Consider the following 24,556-nt stretch of genomic DNA (forward strand, 5'->3'; position numbering starts at 1 on the left):
CTAAAGGGACAGAGGGAACAGGTGAGTTGCCAGCCTCCACATGTCAGAGTCACCTGGTAGAAGATATGACCAGGCAGGCATGCCTAGTGGATTGGGAGCTATGGAGGAGATAGGAAAGGGAAAAATAATTCTGGAGTGTTTTCTTTCACTCTCTAATCTGTCAGCCGTACCTCCTTTTGGTGAAAGCCAGCAAGAAACTAGCTGACAAAGAACCTGGGAAACACAAGATCAAGGTCCCCATCCTGCCAGGAATAGCTTTGAAGGCAAACAGTTCCAGGAGCAACACAGCTTTCTAAGCAGGTGTTATGCTCCAGGCATTCTTCTTACTTTATTTTTCCAAATGAAAAGCATTATTGTTAATTTCTGAGTTTATTTGTTTGAGACTGTTGAAAAGGGCACTGAGTTGGAAGAGAAAATGGCTTACTTAAAAATGGCAAGATTGCTAGTGTGGCTGGAGTAAAGGAGCAGGAGGAGGACATTGTAGACATGAGTTGAAAATCATAAAGGGGCGCCTGGGTGGCTCCGTTGTTTCAGCTCAGATCATGATCTCACAGTTCATGAATTCGAGCCCTGCATCAGGCTCACTGCTGTTGAGCACAGAGCCCACTTCAGATCCTCTGTCACCCTCATTCTGTGCCCCTCTCCCACTCATGCTCTCTCTCTCTCTCAAAAATGAGTAAACATTTAAAAAAAAGAAAGAAAATCATTAACAGTTAACCATAAAATGACCAGTGGCATCTGTAACAGCCTGACTTGTTAGCAACCATTAACCTCCAGATGCGGGGTACTAAAGATTATGGGGCTAATGCTGCAGAAATAAGGACACAGTTAGGTCTCCATACAAGTGCAGTGCTGCCCATCAGCTAATGGTTTTCCTACAAAGAAGCACAGGCAGCCTCCTTGACCACCTTCAGTTAATTTATACTGTTATTTCAATCAGCCCCAAAACCAGTGGGGATACTGATCCAGCCATTTTCATGAATGTATTAGAAATTGTTCACCAGCTCCAAGGAGACATTCTTGGGGCCGCTTCAGTGTTCAGAGGGCTAACTCCAAGATTTTCTCTACTCCCACATAGTAGGAATAGCTTGGTCCATGACCTTGCAGATGTCAACCTTATGAATGACAGTTTGAAGCAGGTGGGTCTAGACTAGGGAGTTAAGAAGCCAGCCAGGAGACTTGTAAGGACAGGTGGGACCAAGAGGAGAGAGTAAGAAAAGGTACCCAGGAGACAGGAGGCTAGGGGGGGTGAGGCATAAAGAGAAGATGAAAACAATGACATGATGATTTGTGGTCTGGAAAACTAGGCTCATTGTGGTTCCATTTGCTGGGACAGTAACTTTAGAAGAAGGGACATATTAGAAAGATGAAAACTTTGCTTTAGGTTTTTTGAGTTTAAGATACTTAATGGGCTATCAAGATAGAGATGCTCATTAAGAGGATCAATACAAATAAATACATACAAATAAATCAATACAAATAAATAAATAAAATACAATACTAAAATCTGTATTTTAGTAGAGGTCCAGAGATAAAAATTTGGGAGGAACTGCTGGAGTACATGAGGTCACTCAGGATCTCATTCGAAAAGTTTATGGTTGCAATGAGATATCATCTCACGCCTATTAGCATGGCCAGCCGAGACAAGAAATAACCAGTGTTAGTGAGAGGGTGGAAAGAAGGGAACCCTTGTGCTCTGTCTATGGGAAAGTAAATTGGTGCGGCCACTAGGGAAAACAGTGCGGAGTTTCCTCAAAAGGCTAAAAATAGAACTACCATATGACCCAACAATTTTACTTCTGGATATTTATCTGCAGAAAACAAAAACACTAACTCAAAAAAATATCTGCACCCCCATGTTCACTGCGACATTATTTATAATAGCTAAGACCTGGAAGCAACCTAAGTGTCCAATGGCAGATGAATGGATAATGAAGATGTATATAGTGGAATACTACTCAGCCATAAAAAAGAATTTAATTCCACTATTTTACACAATATGGGTGGACCTTAAGGGCATTACGTTAAGTGAAATAAGTCAGACACAGAAAGACAAATACCTTATGATGTCACTTGAATGTGGAATCTGAAAGTAGAAACAAAACAAAAAGCCAAGCTCATAGATACAGAAAACTGATTATTGATTGCCAGAGGCAGGGGATTGGCAAAATGGATGAAGAGAGTTCTGAGGAACAAACTTCCAGTTATACAATAAATAAGTCATGGGGACTTAATGTACCGCATGGTGTACATTAGTCAATACTGTTGTGTGTTTGAAAGTTGTTAAGACAGTAAATCTTAGAAGTTCTCATCGCAAGAAAAAAAAGTATGTGATTGTGTGTGGTGATGAATGTCAACTGGACTTATTGTGGTGATTATTTCACAATGCATACAAATATTGAATCATTATGCTGTACACCTGAAACTAACTTAATATTGTGTGTCAATTATACCTCAGTTGAAAACAGGAAGTTAGGGGAACCTGGGTGGCTCAGTCGGTTAAGCGTCCGGCTTCAGCTCAGGTCATGATCTCACTGTCCGTGGGTTCGAGCCCCGCATCGGGCTTTGTGCTGACAGCTCAAGAGCCTGGAGCCTGCTTCAGATCCTGTGTCTCCCTCTCTCTCTGCCCCTCCCCAACTCATGCTCTGTCTCTGTCTCTCTCAAAAATAAATAAACATTAAAAATTAAAAAAAAAAAAGAAAACAGGAAGTTAGTGGTGAAGGAAGGGTAAGGAGTAGGGCTGTCAATAAAGGGGAACATGATGGGGGGGGATATGTGATTTTAAAGATGGGAAAGACTTGTACACATTTGTATAGTGAGGGGGAAGGTGAGGAACTGTTGAAATTGCAAGAAAGAGGTGTTAAATACAGGGAGATCCATCTTAAAGCTGGGGAATTGGGCTGTGAATCAGCCGTGGGATACCCTGGCTTCCAATATTGAAGACAACTGGTGGGTACAGATGTATGTCCAGGGAAGGGATGGTGGAGGAAAAATTAGAGGCAGTTTACACCTGAGAGCCTTATTTATTTTTTTTTTTTTTTGAGATATGAATAGTGATGTCATTAGATGAGGAATGAAGAGGTAGGAGAGTAATGAGGGTTCTGCACTGAAAGTCCCACACCTTGCCCAGGAACCCCCTCAGTCCTGGGCAAACCAGGACATTTGGTCACTCTAAGGGTAGGGGTGAAAGAAAGGACTTGAGGGGAAGATTAAATGTTAACACCACAGTGGAAAGCGGAAGAGAGGACTGTGACTAGAGCCCAGCATCGAGGACTCAGATGGGACCAGAGAGCAAGGGGCAGCATTTTGCACGTGGCTGTGTGATTTTCTTCGGCAGCGCCTAAGCATTCTGAGTTGTGTTTCCAGGACAGTGCGTGTGAATTCACTCAGAGGGAGATGCGTGGGGAGGACTTCTTGCAGCCCCAAGTATGCAGTATCAGAGGCCTCATTCCAGGGTCAACAAAACAGTGAAACTCAGTGGCAAGGCTGCCAGAAATAGCATCACCTGTTGGTGGAAGATTTTGATGTCAATGATGCCCGATGTCTCGGGTTCTTTACTTTTACATAATTGACAGATGGCTGAGTTACAACATTCTACAACGTCTTGAGGCACCTCTGAGATACAGATGTGTATTCATAATACATCTTCATCTAGAAGAGTGACTGTAGGCTGCAGTCGGTGACCAGTGTCCTGAGATAAGAAGCAGAGAGCTAAAGGTCCTATCCCAGCATGGGCTCCGGGATGTCCAGTTGTGGGCTCTATCCACATGTTCTGTGCCAAGCATGCCATGGGAATAGTTGGCCTTTGTCATGGGCTAAATTATATACTTTTACACCTGGTAGCATTTGCACTTATTGTTAGTTCTGGAAACAAAGAAAGAGGGAAATATAGGGTGGTCTAGCTGGTAATGGGGCAAATTGGGCCCTGAGCTCCCATAAGCAGACTCAAGTAAATATCTGAAGTATCGTCTTTTCTTTTTGAACCAAATGCAATTAGATAGCTCCCAAATGGGTGAGAGGTGTTTTCTCTACATTTTGCTCTATAACCAGAGCAAGCCATTGCCTCTAAACTTACAGTATGGAATAGAAATAGGGCACAAGGGGAACTCAAATGACATGGGTTTGGTGAAAATCTGAAACTCGGCTTGGGTTGGGGAAGGCACTCAAATCTCATCTTGTTGGTTGCAGCTTGGGCCAAGACCTTGCACGAATAGGCTGAGACTTCAGGCAATAGGAGTATTGCGGACTGAGTCGTGTCCTCCCATATCCGTAAGTTGAAGCCCTTTACCCCTGTACCTCAGAACGTGACTGTGTTTGGAGATAGGGCCTTTAAAGGGGTAATTAAGGTTAAATGGGTGGTGGACCCTGATCCAATATGACTGATATCCTTAAAAGAGGAGGAAATTTGGACACAGAAGATACATCAGAGAGGAAGGACCTTGGGGGAAGACCTAGGAAGAAGGCAGCCTTCTAAGGAGAGAGGACTCAGAAATAATCAGACCCACCAATTGCTCGATTTTGAACTTTAAGCCCCCGGAACTGTGGGAGAATACATTTCTGTTGTTTACCCCCACTCCCACCTCCACCCAGTCTATGCTATTTTGTTATGGCAACCCTAGCAGACTGATACAGGGAGATTTAGTTTGGATCTCTCAACTATCTAAGATATAGTAGGCACATCAGTTTTTTGTTTTTGTTTTTTTTTTTTTTTTAATGTTCATTTTTGAGAGAGAGACAGAGAGGGAGAGCAGGGGAGGGGCAGAGAGAGAGGGAGACACAGGATCTGAAGCAGGCTCCAGGCTCTGAGCTGTCAGCACAGAGCCCGAGGCAGGGTTTGAACTCACTGTGAGTTCATGACCTGAGCCGAAGTTGAACACTTAACTGACTGAATCACCCAAGCGCCCAGTTTTTTTTCTTTTTTCTTTTAATATAAAAACAAACGCAGGAGATGTCTGCTAAGAAAATCCTACATTTACCTCCATTTTATTTATTTATCAAATTTACCAAAGATTTTTGCGGTGCTTACCACAGGAGGTGATGTCATCCCACATCTCTGCTCCTGGCTGTTTCTGAACCTCCTGCACCTCAAAGTGCATCTATACCTGCATGAACTCTTTTGGAGTGATTTAAATTAAGTATTTGTCAAATGACAGTGCTGCCTTTTTTGGGAAGTTTGGGAATGGAGTCTGCAGGCAGCATTTTCATTATGTGCAGTAGGAATTAAACCTGCGTCTGAACACAAAGGTTAAGTCAATGGTTTCGCTTCCTTCATCCCTGTGGAATTTAGGCCAGTCATCTTATCTGGTTAATTCTCTTTAGTATTTAGAATATCTCAGATTGATTCTAGTGTTTGGCACTTTTAATTAAAAATGATTTTCTAAAATCCTCCTAGGCACATGAAGTTGACAAGAGACTCTCCATGGCATCAAGCTGTATGTTTCTGTGAGTAATATGTTGATATCAGATTCTACCAGAAATGTTGCAGAAGATAAAAACAGATCTGACTTTGTTTTGTGAACCTATCAGTAGCTGTTGACTTAGACTAGTCTATCCTGACTTGCAAAGTCTGCTTTAGAAACAATGACAGGTAATGTACTGAATGGCAGGGGAATGTTCATTAAATGTTTATCTCTCGTGAATTTTCCTGTCATTGCTCTTGGGAATAACACTGGGGATAGGGAGTTGGGAAACTAGCATTGTCATTTACTTATTATGTGCCTTTGGTGAAGTCAGTAACGGTAAGCATCAGTTTATTCACTTGTAAAATAGGGATGAATGCAGTGTTTCAAGCCTGCCTTACAGGTGTTTGTGAGAATAAAATTAAATAACGAACGTCTTTGTGGTGCTTTTTAAAACATGGTATACAATGTGTTTAAATCTTATTACTGCACTTGCCACTAAATGGTTTAACTTAATGGCCCTTTTATGTTGTTTTCTCCCATTCTAAATGAAGTCGCTCCTGGGATGCCTTCAGGGAAGAAAATCATGGTAAACAGAAGGATCTCTTGTTTGATTAGGGTTCGAAGCCAGCCAGATTCCTGGTTTCAGAGTTTCAGGGAGTGTCTATTGAAATTTGATGTCAACTTTTTTTTTTTCTATCTTCCGTTCGGCAATGACTTTTTCCCTACCAATTTCCCCAAGATTTAATTTCTTAAAGACAATATAAATGTTACCTTAGAATGAAATCTTCTAGAACTTAAGGTCAAGTTACATGTGATGTATGGGAATGGATCATCTCAAAGTGTGGTAAGAAAGGCTCCTTCCCCTATGGGCTGCCTTTCTGAAAGCTTCAAATGCCTAGGGTTTCTGATTCCAGCTGTGCTGTAGAACATTTTTTCTGAATAGAAAAATAATGAACATAAACCTCCATCACTCTGTATTAATTAGTAAAGTACATTAAGAGAACCCCAGCTAGTAGTTCTCACTTCCTGTGTTGGGACATAGTTGAATGTCTATTAAATGTCAAATAATTCCCATAAAGTACTGTTTTTGAACAGAGATTATAATCTGGGAGTAGTGCAAACCACCCAGATTTTTTTACCATGACTGTCAGGAGAATGGGCAAGCTGGAATGTGTGTGTGTGTGTGTGTGTGTGTGTGTGTGTGTGTGTGTGACGAGCATTGAATTATCGTTGTCATTGGTGCAGCTGCAGGATGGGCGTTAGAGGGGGTTTAAAATTTTAAAACCTCTGTATTATGGAAAATTTTCAAACATATGCAAAAGTCAAAAACTGATACAACAGATCCCTATGTGTCATCACCCAACTTCAAGAACAAGAATTATCCACATTTTGCTATTTAAAAAAAAAATCCCCCCCACCCCGTTTCTCACTTTCTCTCTCCTTTTTCTGGAATATTGTAAATTAAGCATTTTAAATGCTTCAGGATGTATCTTTAACTAACAAGGCCTTAGTTTTGCTGTCGTTTTTAATTTTTAAATGTTTTTAAAAATAATTTCTCGTTTTGACATAATTTGAAGTTTACAGAAGACTTTCAAGAATAGTATAAGGATCTCCTGTAATCCTTTAATTTAACCAAATATCACTTATTGTATACATTTTGACTTTTGCTTTATCATTTTCTTTCTCTTTCAAATACTTCATATAATATTTTTCCTGAACTATTTGAGAATGAGCTGATGACACTGTCCCCCTTTGCTACTGAATACTTCAGTTTGTATGTTCTAAGAACAAGGACGCTTTCTTACATAACTGAATGTCTTACATAACAGAATAATTACTGAAATCAGGAAATGTAACATAGATGCGATACTGTTATTGAATCCACAGTCCATATTAAAATTTCATCAGTTGCCACAATAACATCCTTTTTATAATTTCTTTTTCTGGCCTAGCATCTAATCCAGGATCATACGTTACATCTTACTTGGCATCTCTCTTTAGTTTCATTAAGTCTAGAACAAATAGTTCGTTGGTCTTTCCTGATCTTGACATTTTTGAAGAGTACAGAATAGGTATTTTGTGGAATGCCCCTCGGTTGAGGTTTGTCTGATGTTTCCTTATGACTGGATTCAGGTTATGCATTTTTGGCAGGAGCACCACAGAAGAGATGAGGTGTCCTCTGTCCATGGTATCAGTAGGCATGTGATGTCTGTGCCAACATTGGTGATGGAACTTTGTTCCTTTGATTAAGGTGTTGTTCGCCAGGTGGGAGATAGTTTGAGATTCTTATGTAATATCCTGTTCCTTATACCTTTATTCACTGGTTTTCAGATCCATTGATGACCTTCTAACTCCATCATTTAATATATTAGTTGGCCTTCTATTAGAAGAAAGAACTTTTTCTCCTCCCTCCTATCTTTATTTATTCATTTACTTATTTCTATCAGTATGGACTTATGGACTCGTATTTTATTTAATGGGTTTTGCTTCATTACTGCGTTATTTCTTTTGATGTTCAAATTTCTCAGCTGTGGCCCCCCCCCCCCCCCCCCGGAGCCCTTCCCACTTCCTCCTGTGTCTTTCCCATGTGTCCTAAAGGAGGCTTAACATGGTACCTCCCATGGTGGAGTGGAGGCTGATCTTGGCATTCCCGTTCACTTGCACAGTATCCAGTAAGGAACAATAGACTTTCTATCCAAATCCTCCTGGGTTCCAGCACATCCCTGGAGAGAGTCTGTGTGGTCAGTCGAGGAGCATGGAGGAGACTGAAATGCACTCGGTTAGGGGAAAAGCCTGCTGAGAGCCTTTTATTTTGGGTCCCTGATGGTGGCCTTTGCAGAAATGCTCCCCACTAGAAAGTTAAGCAATGGGTTTCCTAATTTCTGGCTTCTGTCTAAAACAGGTTTCTTGAGCCAGTTAATTGAACATAAATTACAATTGACCTTGGAGGGATTAACTTGCATTTTGGGGTCACTCAGCTGTATAGCTATTTGGGTGCTTTCTGACTCCTGAGCTTTTATATACTTTTCAGCTAAGTTAGAGATGAAAATGTACCACTCAGGGACATTACAGAAGTTGTTGACCTTCGCTGGTCAGTTTGAGGTCAAGGAATTAATGTAGAGAATTACCAGAAGATCCATAAATACACATATTTCTTACATGAGAGGTTTCATTAAAAAAAATAATGTTCATCTTACTTAACTGTTTCAGAACCATGTATAACATTTGAATGACAGTCATATAAAGGACATTTTAGGTTGGGGCATGGTAAAAATAACATTTAAGTTAAAATTTAAAAAACTACTAGCAGTAGGTTTTCTAAAATTCCATTGTGACTAAACCTTTTTGACATTAAAAATAAATTGGATGATAAACCCCCATATTCAGAAGGAGACTTCACTTATGTCAAAAGTTGAAAACATTCTCTTGAGGGCAGTTCAGAGAGTACTGAAAGTAGTCATTGTAGCCTGAGTCCTAAATTTTGCTCGGCCTCTTCCGTGTATCAAGAGGTTGAATTAGAAATTGGTATGCCAGCTTCTTTTCTGGTGAATGAGTAGAAAGAACATGACCTTCGGAAACACAGACCTGGGAACAAATAATGCCGCTGTCATTGATTTGTTCTTTCTCTTGGGCAAGGGCTTTTGTGATTCCAAGTGCCGGTTTCCTCCTCTGCAAAGAAAGGTTCATAACTTGTAGGATCAGTGGAAGGAATAAAAGCGATAGAAAACTTCAGTATAAAGTGTAGTTCCTGACAGAGAGGAAGCTCCCAATGACTGTGACTTCTTCTTCCCACTCTCCCAACAGTGTAACAGTCACCAACATTCATTCATTGTGTACCACGTGCCAGACTTTGACCTCAGTGCTTGACACGCACTACTTGTGAGAGAGGAATTACTTTTCCCAATTTACAGGTGAGAAAACTGAACCCTAGTGAAGTGATGGACTTTTGACCAAATGTTGGTGCTGGGATTTCAAGTTTGATGCTGGACTCCGAGATCTTAATCATTATGCTCCCCTTCTCGTAACAATGACTCTTACCACATGTCCTTTTCATAAATGAGGAGTCTGTGTAATATCATTAAATAGATACAGTAGCGAGCCCTAATTTGTGGTAAGGGAGAATTAAAAACCTGGGCTAGAAACAGAAAGGGAGCACAGGAGAAAAGACAGGGAAAAGTTGAGACATGTACTCAGTAGATGTGTTTTATGGAATTCCCACTTTAAAATTGTAAGTGACCATACGAGGCAAATCTATTCCCTTATTTTGGAAGCAAAAAAAAAAAAAAAAAAAAAAAACAACCAGGATCAGAGGGGTTAAGGAGCAAGGCAGACTTCCCATTCCACCCAAGTCTGTGTGATGTCAAAGCCCTGAGTCCTGTTGTTCTGTACTGTTTCCTGTGATTGTTAACATAGATGCCAATGAAATCTCCGGCACTGCCACACCCCAGTGTCCACCCCTGTAATGTCTCCAGTGAGCTGAAAGAAATGGGAACAGATGTGCATACTTATTATTCTAGCTGGAAATTGGTTTGTACCAGACCCCAGTGAAGTCCAGCCTCTAAGACTTTTAGCATTGTACCCATTGCTACCCATATTTCACAGTTTGGCATCAGGGGTAGCTTTCAGTGGCAAGCCTCTTCCCCCTTTTGAGGGAAAAAATGTGTTCTTGGAATAGTCCTTGAAAAATATTTCACCCCCTGGTTGTTTAAGCAGAGGCTGCTTCTTGTCTATTCCAATATCTATTTTCCTCTACCTGAAGAGAACTTAAAATTTAGTCAGGTCTCTTACAACCCAGAGTTAAAGATAGTTCCCAGCCTCTCTTGCAACTAAGTGTTGTCATGTGACTGAGCTCTGGCCAAAGAGCAGAGGTGCTCTGTGGAATTCTGGGAAAGCTGCTTAAAAGGAGTTGACCCAGCTTGGAGGAAACCCTTTATCCTTCTGTTATGCCTACTTTGTTAGCGCAGCAACTGAGAAGTAATAGCTCAAGTTCCAACAGCTGTCTTGAATCATGAGTTGACCTTTAGGATGGAAACCACCTCAAGGATTGTAGGGCAGAAAGATAGGAGACTGATGACAACTTGGAGTCACTTTACCAGTGACTGGGCTACCTGTCTTTATTTTTACATGAGAAGGACATAAACTTCCTCATGCCCTCTCTCCCTTCCTTTCCTCTCTTCTCCTCTCCTCTCCTCTCCTCTCCTCTCCTCTCCTCTTCCCCTCCCCTCCCCTGTCCTCCCCTTCCTTCCCCTCTCCTCCCTTCTCCTCCTCTCTCCTTTCCCTTCTTTCTTTGCTTCCTTCCTCCTTTCTATTCCTTCCTTCCATACTTCCTTCCTTCCTACCTTCCTTCCTTCCCTCCTTCCCTCCCTCCCTCCCTCTATCCTCTCTCCCTCCTTTTTTCCTTCCCTTCCCTTCCTTCCCTTCCCTTCCCTTCCCTTCCCTTCCCTTTCCTTCCCTTCCCTTCCTTCCCTTCCTTCCCTTCCTTCCCTTCCCTTCCTGTTTGTCATTGTTATTTTGGGATTTTCTATTATATGCAACAAGGTAATTCTAATTACAGTTTCCAAAAATATGCTTAGCTTCTTTTGGGCACATTTTGATGTCCTGGGAAAGCCTGCAAAATTCTGAGCCTACTGGCTCAGCATTTAGTTGAATAAGCTTACCTTACAATTTATTAAGGTATCAAGGAAATATGCACAGCTGAATATTTTGGGCCTTTATATCCTTTAACATCTTTTTGAGTTAAAGCACTTTTAGCAGTTAAAACACATTAACATGTATTCACAACCCCACCCCCTCTTCTTACTGTTGAATTCAGAGAAGGATGCATTTGGAAGAAATTAGGGTCTTTGTCCTCTGAAGCTACTCCTTCAAGTCCACCAGACACTGTGCACTTTTCAGGGTCATGTATAAACAGATTTGGAAGGGCTATGATGTTTTTGTGATAAAAATTATTGCATCAGACAAGACTTAAACTTTACTCCAGGTGGGATTTCCCCCTCCCCATTTTATATTGACATCAAGCAAAACACTGACACAAGATAGTCCTGTCCTCCTGACATACCGAACTTCGGGCACAAATGGAAAGTACGTTAGGAAGACATAGTTCTGTGCTTAAGTACCAGAGTTGGTGGCAATGAGTTTCCCACTTAAATGTGATTCATTTAAAGAGAGCCAAATATCATGGTTTCCTGGTAATTATATTTCTACTTATTTTTACCTTAGCAAAAGATATTGTTTTTGGTGAAAATATTTTATATATCTCTTTTGTTGACTCTTTTGAGTTAAAAATAAGTAGACGAAAATAAATCCAAAACTTCACTCCCAAAGCCTTCTAGAGACAAATATGGAGAGAATATTTAGAGATCCTAGCAAAAGGAAGTGGAAATTTGAGCAATCAACTGAAGAATTCAGGCAAAAATGGTTGAGGATATTAATTCTGTTCTTAAATCTTGATTGTCTGGCACTATCATAAATTAGATTGAACCGAATTTTCTAGACAAAAGCCATGAGGCTTCCTTTCACTTTGTCTGTGAAAACATGGTCTGTAAGTACCAACTAATCACTTCTGGTTACCATTGTTGAAAATACACCATTTGCAAGGCATTGCATTAGCTTTGGAGTTAAGAATGTATACTCCACTGAGTTAAACGAGGACTGTTAATGTACTCATAAGATCATACAATTTTGAGTATTTTCAAGGAATTTAGATATGATCAACTTCACTCCTTCCTCCCCTCCCCCGCCGCCTCCCATAGCCCCATATTAAAGATGAGGAAACTGAGACACAGAGCTTTTTCAAAGTCTCACAGCTTGTACATAAATTCCACTAATAAAGGCATCATGTTTCACACTTTTTGTTAATTTTCTAAAATGATACAGTGGAGTAAAAGAAGCTTTGGCCCATCAGTTTGAATTTGGTCCTAATTATGTTTGGCATCATGATTTTCTTCCATAAAATACCCAACAAGAAGATTGTAACATCAAAACCTCCCAAGAGTAAGTCCACATAACCTTATTGAAAGTTACTGTTATTACTTACATACCTGTAAGAGACATGGGCTCAAGTGAAAGACTTACCCTATTTTAAGTGATAGCACACTAAGCCATGTAGGAGAAGAGAAATAGCAAACTGCATATTGATTCTAAAGCAAATCAAGTTAAGTACCTTCTATGGACATATAGTCAGATAATAAAACTCAGGAAAATAATGTATGCTCTTCTTTATTTTCAACAGAACTAGGGGATCTCCTTTAAACTTTGTACACAGTATGGAAATAAGGTTTCTGAAGTAATCATCACAACATGTTTTCATGTGTGTTTATTAAGAAGCCCCAAACCTTTGTTAGTAATAAATCGAGTGACATATCTATAGGCTTAAATCTTTTATTGGGTACTGATTAACTTAACTGCTCCGCCTGACAAACCTTCATAATAAATAAGCCAACCAGTGAGCACTTTGCAATCAAACCAACTTTGTTTAAAGGACTATCACTAAAACATGATTTACGTGGTAATGAATTTTGCAATCAGCATGTGGTGGTGTACAAGTTTCAACATGAATCTAAAATGTAGAAATCTGAAGACATTGAAGTTATTAAAAATCACACCACTATGCGACTACTTTTAATTAAAAAGAAATATATCACGTTCATATTTAGCAGCGGCATGATGGCATATGAGGAGGATAATTCAGGGTTACTCTTTAAACAGTTCATCACAAAACATGGCTGTGGTTGCTTTAAAGGTTAAGGATTCTTTTTTTAAGATCAAGTTACTTGCCATGATCGAATCAAGAAAAAAATCAAAATAAGAAACTGTTTTATATATATATATATATATATATATATATATATATATATAAACTGTTTTAAATATATATATTTACATATGTAAATAGACAAGGAGATTGATGATGGTATGTCAGTAAGAAAAGTTAATTGTAGATTTTTTTTTTTTCATTTTGACCAAATTTTTCTTAGAAACCCTATATAAATCACTGGCTTTTCTGTCTCTATTTCAATTAATTAAATTGTTGACAGCGAAATTGTAACAAAGTAGGTTTGGTCTCAAAATGATTCCCAGATCTTTTTCTATCAAACTTAAAAAAAAAAATCTTGAAGAACTTAAGTTTTAAACATCTGTCTGGACAGATGTCAAAATGCAGAGTGTTACGCCATTATGCTGTGTAAGTATCTGACACTATGTTATTCCTCTTCAGTTAAATATTCACAGTGAGATTTTATGATCTTTTTAAAAGAAAACTTGCCGAGAGAACCACCTCATCTTGTGCACCATAATAAGCCCTTTAAATGAAGGAACTCCAGAGCAAACAATGACAAATAACTTACCGTGCTAGTTTTTACATCTTATTTCAGTCACCTGGGATTTTTCTATGGAGATTTTACAAATCACTCAGAGTATGTAATGGGTTGTGATTCTATTAAAAATTATATTACTAATTTTGGATATTTCCCTAGAAAGAGAATTTTAGTGAAAGTCTTATATATAAATAGTGAAGAGGATTACATCTGGTAAAAATTATGGTACTGCTGAATCCTACTTGTTGTGGAGTATGTGTTATAGCACAATAAGCCATATCTTTCAAGACATGAAAGGTGAAAACTATCATGATATTATAAAGGCAACAGTAATTTAGTCAGTAGGACTTCATCGAAAGGAATGTTTAGACCCAGGCACTGAGATGCTGAGATGGTGTTTCATTTTGTGTTCTCCTTTGCCTCAAATCCACTAGATTAGATACAATTCACTTACTCGATGAATATTTTCTCATTAGGATTATAATTGCCTGGAAAAAAAAGTTTCTAATGGTTTTAAAGTGATTAAGAAAGCAAAACTTCTCTTTTCTCCTTAGAATTTACTAGCCCCCTCTGCACTAAGTACATTACACAGACAACCACCATTTCCTCCTATTGCCAGGAAGAATTCTTCAACAGAATAGTAAATTCTGTGTCAGAGAGACTAACAATAGCGTGAGCATCTCGCTGTTTACTTAATGAGAAGTGAATGGGAGTGTGAAGGTGCAAAGATGGATTCCGGGTTAGAGGATGGCCAGATGAGACTGCTTTTTTTAGCATATGGAAAAAGCACTGGACATGTCAGATTTGAAATAGAGCATTCTCCTTCCCTCCCTTCTTTCCCCTCCCTTTCTTGCTCCACTCCCCTTCCTTCCCACCCTCCCTCCTTTCCTTCCTTCCTTCCTTCCTTCCCTCCCTCCCACTTTTCCTTCCTTCCTTCCTTCCTTCCTTCCTTCCTTCCTTCCAGAATCCTCTCTATTTGCCTTAAAAATGCTGAGATGTATTAATTTGCTCTTGAAACTGTCAGATTTAGTGTCGATAAATCTTAAGTGGTTTAGCTTTGGAAAACATCAGCTTATGTTTTAATTTCCTTTGTAGCAAATGCTTAGTGATACCCTGGTCTCCAGGTCATGCTGCATAGTCTATCTCCTATCGATATCACCAGCATTGTTTTCATCATTAAATGAAACTGAATGAAGTTGGTGATGAGTTGTCAAGAAATCTCAGGGATGACGACACGTCAGTGCCCTGTTTCTTCTAAATCCTTTGTACCTACTCATAAAGATCAAATGAGATTATGTCTATGGGCTGATTGTAAACTGTGACGCACAGACATAAGCAGATGATGCCAGTGATGATTATGATGCTGCCTGGCAATGTTATTCATTTTTAGACTAGAAATCTGGTCACAGCCTTACATTTTCTGATTATTCTACAGTCTCGAATACATAGTTTGTACCGATATAAACTAGATTGAGCCGTTCCCCGGGATTCTACAGCATTCTCTTGTGATTCCCCTTCCACTATTATCTGGAATTATTTAGCTAGCCCAAGAAAAAATGATGTTTTTCAACCTTCTGAGTTTTCCAATCCATACTTCCCGGATTCATTAGAAAATTGCCCCAACACCTCTTTTTTCTTTTCTAGTATGTAGCATTTGAAGAAAGAAAACACTAACTTGATGCAGAAAGCTGCTTAAAATTCGTCAAAATAAACCCTTGTTCCAATCTTGTCTGGACTAAGTAATTCTCCCTGATCAAAATGGGAGTGGGTCTGGGAAGGAGGGAAGAGAGGAAGTTTGCAGATGGACTTTCTCTCCCTGTCTCATTGCAACCAGGTAAAACGGAGTTCGAAAGGCCCAAATTCTCAGCAGATTTGCACAGCACAGTAATAGCCTTTATGCTTGGAAATTTATGGGCCATGGACAGTTTATAAGAAACGATGTAGTTCATCAGAGAGCCAGACTGATGGAGCACATGGGAGCATTCTGCACAGGAAGTTGGGTTTTGGAATAATACTTACTTTGATAGAGTTGTTTTGTTAGCTAAGTAAAACAGTAGGGAAGCCAATGGCCACTTAGGCTTCAAACATAAATATATATTTATAAGTCACCCAGCTGCCTAATTGAGAGCCGTTGTGTTTTCACTGAGTACGTCTTCACCAGAAAGCAGCAACAACAACAATGTCATCAGCCAAACCCCAGTGAAGGTATAGATTCATTGAATCAGTCTTTGAGAGTTTGGAGATAATTAGATGCTGTCTAAATGCTTCTGTCTTAAAGAAGATGGTTAGAATGATGCTTGCGGGTGGGGTGTTCTTTGTATTTAGGGTGCAGAGAGAGAAGTTAAAGCCGCACGCTACACTCCGGGTAGTAGAAGGCGATTATCAGAGGCTTGAAATTGCGGTTCTGTGGACTCCTGATGGGGAGAGATGTAGAGCTCTGAGGAGCAAGGGTTGGGCGTACAATTGTCTGGTGCTTTCAGGTTTCACAGAAGAAGGTTAAGCAGGAGGTGGCTTGTTAAATTTGAGCAGAGAACTGGAAAATAAGATTTCACACTCTTGAGATTGGGAAAGCTGGCGAGTTTGGAGTTTGTCTGGGAGATTTGAAAAAGGTCGGGTGTGCTATAGTGTTTCTCAAATTGTATTTCAGTGCCTATGAGCGAAAAAAAAAAGCAGGTGTTATGAAAAAAAGCAAAGGGTCCATATACACATGCGGTCAAGTCAAGCGTCCTAGGTAAATGGGCATTTTAAAACTCAAAGAATTATTTGGCGTGTGGAAATAAAGTGTACAGCCTCTTCTGCTTGGCTGGACCTCCTAGAATTCTGGCTGCTCTAAAGACGTTTTGCTACCGTGTCCTGCACACATGTACCCCCTTTCTGTCCCCTGACCCTTTTCTCCTCTTTGTGGCCAAGGCTAATGATTTCTCCCTTTTGCTTTGAGACCCTGAACTAGAATTGGATTCACAGTGGCAGCATGGGAGTCCAAGACTCGGGTTCTAGTCCAAGGACTGCTTCTCTGTGTGATCTTACGGCGGGACAATTGTCTCTCTTCCAGGAGGAGTAGGAGGTCAGTTCCCCAAAGGTCTCCCCTACTTCAGACATTATATTATCTCAGATTAGGCCTTGTTATTCCAGTTCTCCTCTCCAATTCTGGACCAGGTGTAGCCCTCCTTATCAATTGCTTTTTATAAAAATTATTCATTAGTGCTTTTTGACCAGTTCTTTACATCTAATTCTCTTTTTGAATTCTCTATTTTGTACTTCTAGTTTTATTTGTATTCTCTTTGCTTTTTGATTCCCTCCTTAAAAAAACACTTTCTTAAAGTTTATTCATCCGTTTTGAGAGAGAGGGAGAGAGGGCGTGTGCACACAAGCGGGGAAGGGGCAGAGAGAGGAGAGAGAGAGAGAGAGAGAGAGAGAGAGAGGATCCCAAGCAGGCTCTGCCCTGTTAGTGAAGAGCCTGATGTGGGACTCCATCCCAGGAACCGCGAGATCATGACCTGAGCCGAAATCAAGAGTCAGCCGCTTAACTGACTGAGCCACCCAGGCGCCCCTGGCTCCCTCTTTTGAGACAAATTTTATCTTTATGTTATTATATAACATGTACTATAATGTTCTTTCCCTTCAAGTGTTTATTTTCCCCTGTTTCTCAATGTTTGATCTTTTCTTGTGTAACATAACACTAAACACATTTAGGCACTTTATAAATATTGCTTGACTGATTGGTTTAATAAGATTCCCCATGTTTCAGACCCTCCACCTCTTTCTTTTGACTTTGGACCCTGGGTTGTCTCCTGTGTTTTTGGAACATTCTTCGCCTACTATAATACGAGCACTGGGTCAAGCAAGCGGCACCTGTGCAATTTCTAGTCTTAAATCCTCTATTCTTAAGGGGGTGACTTAAAGGATGACTCAGTGTCATTTCCCCCACTCCCATCCAAAAGGAACAGGAAATATAAAGGACATTCAGTATATTGGATAACAGTCAAACTTCTAATAGTTTGGTTGTGCTGGGAAAATTAAGCCTTTTAGTGTCAGAAGCTCCCAAACCCTTTCTTTCGGTTCCAACTTGCAGGAATATAAAATGGGAGATTTCTCTACCAAGAATTACAAATGTTCTATAATAATTGCTCACTGGAGAGATCAAGATAAGAATACTTAAAAGTATAACTTCACATTAGGTCCACATTTCCTTGTACCATAGAACACTAAAAGAATTTAATAGCTTGGAGAAAATGTTACTCATTGCCTATTATCTTGCTACTAATATATATTTCTGTGAAGATGTGATAAATTCTGCACTATGTTAAACACATTTTAACATATACTTAAATGGACTATTTATTTTTTTTAAATCCAAGAAGGCAAATAACTGGTCTTCATTAATTAACTTTTCTAAAAAATGGAACTCACAATAGAGTAAAATAGAAAGAAATTGCTTTTCTCCTAACTAGCACTATTGCATTTATTCAAAGATCCTCTAAGAGGCTTCATGTGTCTTTCAGTCCACCATACTTTGGTTCTCGGTTCTGTCATTTTAAATTTACCTCAAGGACACATTAGATTTTGCTTTGAAAAGCCAAAGAATTGGTTGTTACTAGAGGCTAATGCCCTTGCCTTATGAGACCTCATAAACAACAATCAGAACTTTCTGATAAATTAAAGGTTTGTAATTTATTAATAAAGGTTCATTATGGAATTTCCATGAAGTATTTTCTATAACATTAGCAATAAGATTTATTTGACTTGCATATAACCTCAGGAACACTTATGCTTGTTGGAAACGCCACGAGGACATTATGACACCTGCAACATTAGTTTTTTGTGATTTACTCAATACTCAATGATATGAGGTTAAGTCCTCCTCAAAATAAATAGAATATTATAACCCAAAAAGGTACAGACATTATAAAACCTGTGAATGATGAAGAGTGATGAATGGAATTGCTTAAAAAACCCCAACTATATAGCATTACTCTTTTAGAGATACAGAATCAAAGAAAAGGAACTGGTTGAATTTTCCCTAAAGTTTGCTGATATATGTCAGTAGATGTCAATGTTATAAAGTGTAAAATAGGATATTCCCCTCCCCAAATCAGCAAACTATTGTCTAATTTTAAACAGTTTGATGCCTACGAATTATGCATTTGTTCATGAGGAGCTATTACTTTAGAACAATGAGCCTCAAATGCTGTGAAATACTTTTTAGAGAGAGGAGGCAGAATGATGGTTACTTTTGCTGTAGGTAAAAGGAGATTATGTTGTTCTTCAACCATTTTGTGAGGAAGGTCTACACTGTGGCTCTTTCCCTTCTAATCAAGTTTGAAAGTACGATGACATTATAAGGCTTTATCACAAATAAATGTATTGTCTTGGGGTGCCTGGGTGGCTCAGTTGGTTAAGCACACGACTCCTGATTTCGGCTCAGGTCATGATCTCACGGTTTGTGGGTTCGAGCCCCGTGTCAGACTCTGTGCATTGTGGAGCCTGCTTTGGATTCTCTCTCTCCCTCTCTCTCTACCCCTCCCCTGCTTGCTCTGTCTCTGAAAATACATAAATAAACCCTTAAAAAAATAAATGTATTGTCTTAATGTAGTAGTCTGTTTAGTTTATCCTTGATATCTACAAACACTCATTACCTTGTGGTGTTTTTTGTTTGTTTGTTTACATTTATTTATTTTTTGAGAGACAGAGAGAGGCAGGGCACAAGCAGGGGAGGGGCAGAGAGAGAATGAGACATAGAATCCGAAGCAGGCTCCAGGCTCTGAGCTTTCAGCACAGAGCCCGACGTGGGGCTTGAACTCACAAACCAGGGCTTGAACTCACAAACTGTGAGATCATGACCTGAGCTGAAGTCAAACGCTTAACTGACTGAACCGCCCAGGCGCCCCTACCTTGTGGTGTTTTAAAGATAACTTAACAGCCTTTGTTAATGCGTACTCCAAAAAAAACAGTATTAACACTAACCCTGGATAAATCTGAAAGTCTTGAAAAGTGCCTTGTCCACCAAAAGGGCATTAGAAAGTGTCCACCGGTCCAAGGAAGTGTACATGATCTTGTCGTGTGCTGGGGCTCCATTGGAAAAAATACGGAAGAGTCACCTGATGGAAATCAAAACACCATGACCAGGAGAGGGGTCTGAAAGCTTCCTGTTCACATGGTGTGGAGACTTCAAGTCAATAAATTATCCAAAAATAAGTCACAAAAGAGGCAATACTCTAAGGATCCTAGCAGAAGCAAATGAAAGTTGCTCTGTTAATATACTTCCTTCCTGCCAGACTCCTTAGTAAAGGAACTCCTATAAAGGGTGACCTCACATACAAAGATAGTAGCCTCTCTGGAGAAGAATCAACCGTTGTAACAAATAGGAGATTAACAGCTTTGTCAGTGGAAATTACAGAATAATCTAAATGAGTCAATATATTTGATCTGCTAATTGACTATAGATAAAAGAAATCAAAATCACAAAGACACATTAGGAAATCATGAAAGAAAAAGAGCCACATTTGTAAAAAAAGCCAAATAGAAGTTGTAGAAATGAAAAACAAAACATTGAAATTTAGAAAAATCCGATGACATTATAAAGCCATTTTCATTTCAATGTTCAATAAATAGAACAGTAGGACAGAATAGAGAACCCAGAAACATGCCTAACCCTGGATGGAAATTTTCTATTTGACAGAGGAAGCATTACAGATGAGAGGGAAAGGGATAGAGTACTTAGCAAATGCCATTATGTCAAATGATAACCATGTAGAAGAAAGAAAATTGGGTCTCTGCTTACTAAGCCCCAAATCAAATTTATCTAGATTAAGGACCCAGAAGGGAAAAAAAAAGATTTAACCTTTCAGGGAAGATTACAGGTAAATATTTTGTCAGGATCTAGAAAAATTTCTTAAAGTAGTTACAAAATAAAACCATTAAGGATACAACATCTGGATTCCTACATGTAAAGGAATTAACTTGGATCTGTACCTCACACCATAACACAAAAATTAACTAAGAAATGAACCATGGGTCTAAATAGAAGAGCTAAAACTATAAAAGTCTTAGAAGAAAATATATGTACAAATTTTATTTTAAACTCACCTTGGGGTTGGCAATGATTTCTTAGATATGACATCAAAAGCACAAGTAACAAAAGAAACATAAATTGAACTTCCCCCAAATTAAAAACGTCTGTGTTGGGGCGCCTGGGTGGCTCAGTCGGTTGGGCGGCCGACTTCGGCTCAGGTCATGATCTCGCGGTCCGTGACTTCGAGCCCCGCGTCGGGCTCTGTGCTGAAAGCTCAGAGCCTGGAGCCTGTTTCGGATTCTGTGTCTCCTTCTCACTGACCCTCCCATGTTCATGCTCTGTCTCTCTCTGTCTCAAAAATAAATAAAACGTTAAAAAAAAATTTAAAAAAAAGTCTCTGTTTTTTTATCAAAAGCACTATCACTATCAAGAAAGTGAAAAGAAAAATTTACAGAATGGGAGAAAATATTTGCAAACATGTATCTAATAAAGTACTAGTATCCAGGATATATAATGAACTGTTAACAACTAAATAATAAAATGATGGCTAAGTCAATTTTTAAAATGGGCAAAGTATTTGAATAGACGTCCCCCCCCAAACATATGCAAATGGCCAATAAGCACATGAAAAAAAATACTCAACATCGTTGGCCATCAGGGAAATGCAAATCAGAGCCACAATAAGATAGCATACCATTCCACACCCAGTAGCATGGCTACAATAAAAAAAGAGGGACATTTGTAGTGTTGGTGAGTATGAGGAAAAATTGGAACCCTCATACCTGGCTGGTAGAAATTCAAAATGGTGCAGCCACTTTGGAAAACACTCTGGCAGCTCCTGAAAACAGACTTTCCGGAAGACCTGGGCACATGCCCAGGATAATTGAAAACATATGTCCACTGAAAACTTTCCTTGAATGTTCATTGTTGCATTATTCATAAGTGCGAATAAGCTGAATTTCCAGCAATTTAATGAATGGAAAAACAAAATGTGGTATATCTATGCAACTGAATATTATTCATCCATAAAAACAAATGTAGTACTGATACATGCTACAACATGCATGAACATTGAAACCAATAATCTCAGGGAAATAAGCCCAGTCACAAAATGCCATATATTGTATGGTTCCACTTATATATGAAACATCCAGAATAGGTAAATCCAAAGAGACAGGATAGGTTAGTGGTTGCCAAGGGCTGGAGGGTGGACCAATGGGGAGTGATTGCTGATGGCTATGGAATTTCTTTTGAGGTGATGAAAATTTCCTGGAATTATTTTTTTTCATGGAATGAAAATAGTGGTGGTGGTTGCATAACTGAATTTACTAAAAACCACTGAATTCTATACTTCAGAGGGATGAATTTTATGTTATGTGAAATGTATCATGATTAAAAAAAGAAGAAAAAATTAAGGAAAAAATTAATTTTATGTTAAAATTTGAAGCAGTGCCATATAAGAGCGTAGATAACTAAGAATCATTATTCTAAACATGTAAATAGCTTCTACAAATAAATAAGGCCAAATAAAATTTTCACCAAGTAATATGCATAAGCCAGGAACAAGAAATTCACAGAAGAGGAAAACCAAATAACCAATTAACACATAATAATCACTGATACAAAATTAACAATATACAATAATGAGGGACTTTTCCATGTGTATTCAAGCATGTGCTAATAGAAGAAGCTGGAAAAATATGTATGTTTAACAAAGAAAGAATTGGTAAATAAATTATAGTATATTTGTGCAGTGGAAGACAGTAGAATTATGAAAATGAATAAAGGAGACGTATATGTCAGTAAAATTCAAATTTATACTATTGAGTTTAAGGAGCAGTTCTTAAAAAGATATGGACAGAATTATAACATTTATGAGACATTTAAACATACATTAAGAAAGGGGCAGCTCATGGCTCAGTCAGTTAAGCGTCCGGCTGTTGATTTTGGCTTAGGTCATAATCTCAGGGGTTTTGAGATTGAGCACCGAGTCAGGCTCTGAGCTGACATCATGGACCCTGCTTGAGATTCTCTCTCTGCCCCTCATTCTCTCTCTCTCTCTCTCTCTCTCTCAATAAGTAAATAAACACACATTAAAAAATAAAATAAAAATATATTAATATGTAACTTGTTATACAGCATGTTTTTTTTTTTCTGTACTTATGTACTTATCTACTAAAAGTAGAAAAATCTAGATAAGGGGGATACACAGCGTCTTCAGGATATTGGCTAAACCAGGGGAGGAAGGGAAGTGAATGGATTAGAAAGGAGGGAAAAGGGAAAACTTCCAGTTCATCTCTTGCATTTTATTTCTTTCAAAAAAGTCAGAAGAAAATATGGCATAATAAAAATAATTGTTCAATATTGTTAATTGTTAAATATGGTATCTTAAATATTATTCTCTGTATTTTATTATCAGCATGACAGTTAAAAATAGTGTCATGTTTAGGGGTGCCTGGGTGGCTCAGTCAGTTACGCGTCCGACTTCAGGTCATGATCTCACAGTCTGTGGGTTCGAGCCCCACATCGGGCTCTGTGCTGACAGCTCAGAGCCTGGAGCCTGCTTCGGATTCTGTGTCTCCCTCTTTCTCTGCCCCTCCCTTGCTCATGTTATCTCTCTGTCTCAAAAATAAATAAAAACATTAAAAAATTTAAAAAAATAGTGTCATGTTTATATTTATAGAATAATGCTGATGTAATAACTTTGTCACAGACCTACCCGTTGTTTGCATTATGATGTTGTTAACTTGCCTGTTTGCATCCTTTGCATATATTTCTATCAGTGCGTGCCTAATATTGGTTGAAAATCGTGTTTGGCTGTGAATAACAGAAACCTGGAAACAGTAACTTAACCAAATTGAAGCTTTTATTTTTTTCTCATGGAATGAAAAGTCCAAAAGTTGGAAATCCGAAACGGGTACAGAGGCTCCATGATGCGAGGGGAAAAATGGGCTCCTTGTGTCTTTCCACCAGCCATCCTTAGCATGTTCTTGTCACCCTTGACATCACAGGATAGTTGCTTTGCTTCCAGGATCAAGTCGGTGCTCTGTAGGAAGAAGTGGAAGAAGGACAAAATATATGTACCAACATGTCCTCCCACAAGCCCCACCTTCTTGCCCCATATATTCATGTATTTTAAGAAGTCCTCTTTAAAGTCTCAACCAAAATTGTCTTCTTTTCTCTCAGTGGCCAGAACTAGGTCAGATGATGACCTATATTAAGGAATACAGCTGTATTTGTCTAACCCTTCCTCCAAACTGGGGTTCTCTAGACAGGAATTAGAGAATAGATATTGAGAAGAAGCTGGTAAGCCTTCACAGCTGACAAACAGTGATGATAATGATGGTGATAATTACAACAGTTGTCATTTATTGAGCATGTGCTATATGCCAGGTGTGTGAGCTCTGTACATTTCATCTTGTTTAATCTTCACTGCAATCCTAAGAATTAAGCAGGCTGTTAACACCCGTTCAAAGATGAGGAAATTGAGACCCATGAAGGTGGAGTAACATGATGAAGGTCATGTGGTGGTGGAACGAGAACTTGGGTCCAGGTCTGGCTGATTTCTGGGTTGCCTGGAGCTGTCCGGGTTTTAGCAGTGAAAGTCCCATGTCCCAGGACCCTCGTCAGTCCTGGAACAGTGGGGTTACCCACTGAAGCTCAAGCAGTATCAGGGTAGGAGTTCAATTAAAGTTTGTTGAATGGCTAATTTAATAAATATTGTTTATCCTTTCTCATAAATGTTAAAGACTTGCAATATACCAGGAACATAACCCTTTGTATTACATGTTTTTCTTTTGCCTTGTAGTTTGTAGGACTGTTTTTGG

Source organism: Panthera uncia, assembly GCF_023721935.1.
Source record: "Panthera uncia isolate 11264 chromosome A3 unlocalized genomic scaffold, Puncia_PCG_1.0 HiC_scaffold_11, whole genome shotgun sequence".
In the NCBI taxonomy this organism is placed as follows: domain Eukaryota; kingdom Metazoa; phylum Chordata; class Mammalia; order Carnivora; family Felidae; genus Panthera; species Panthera uncia.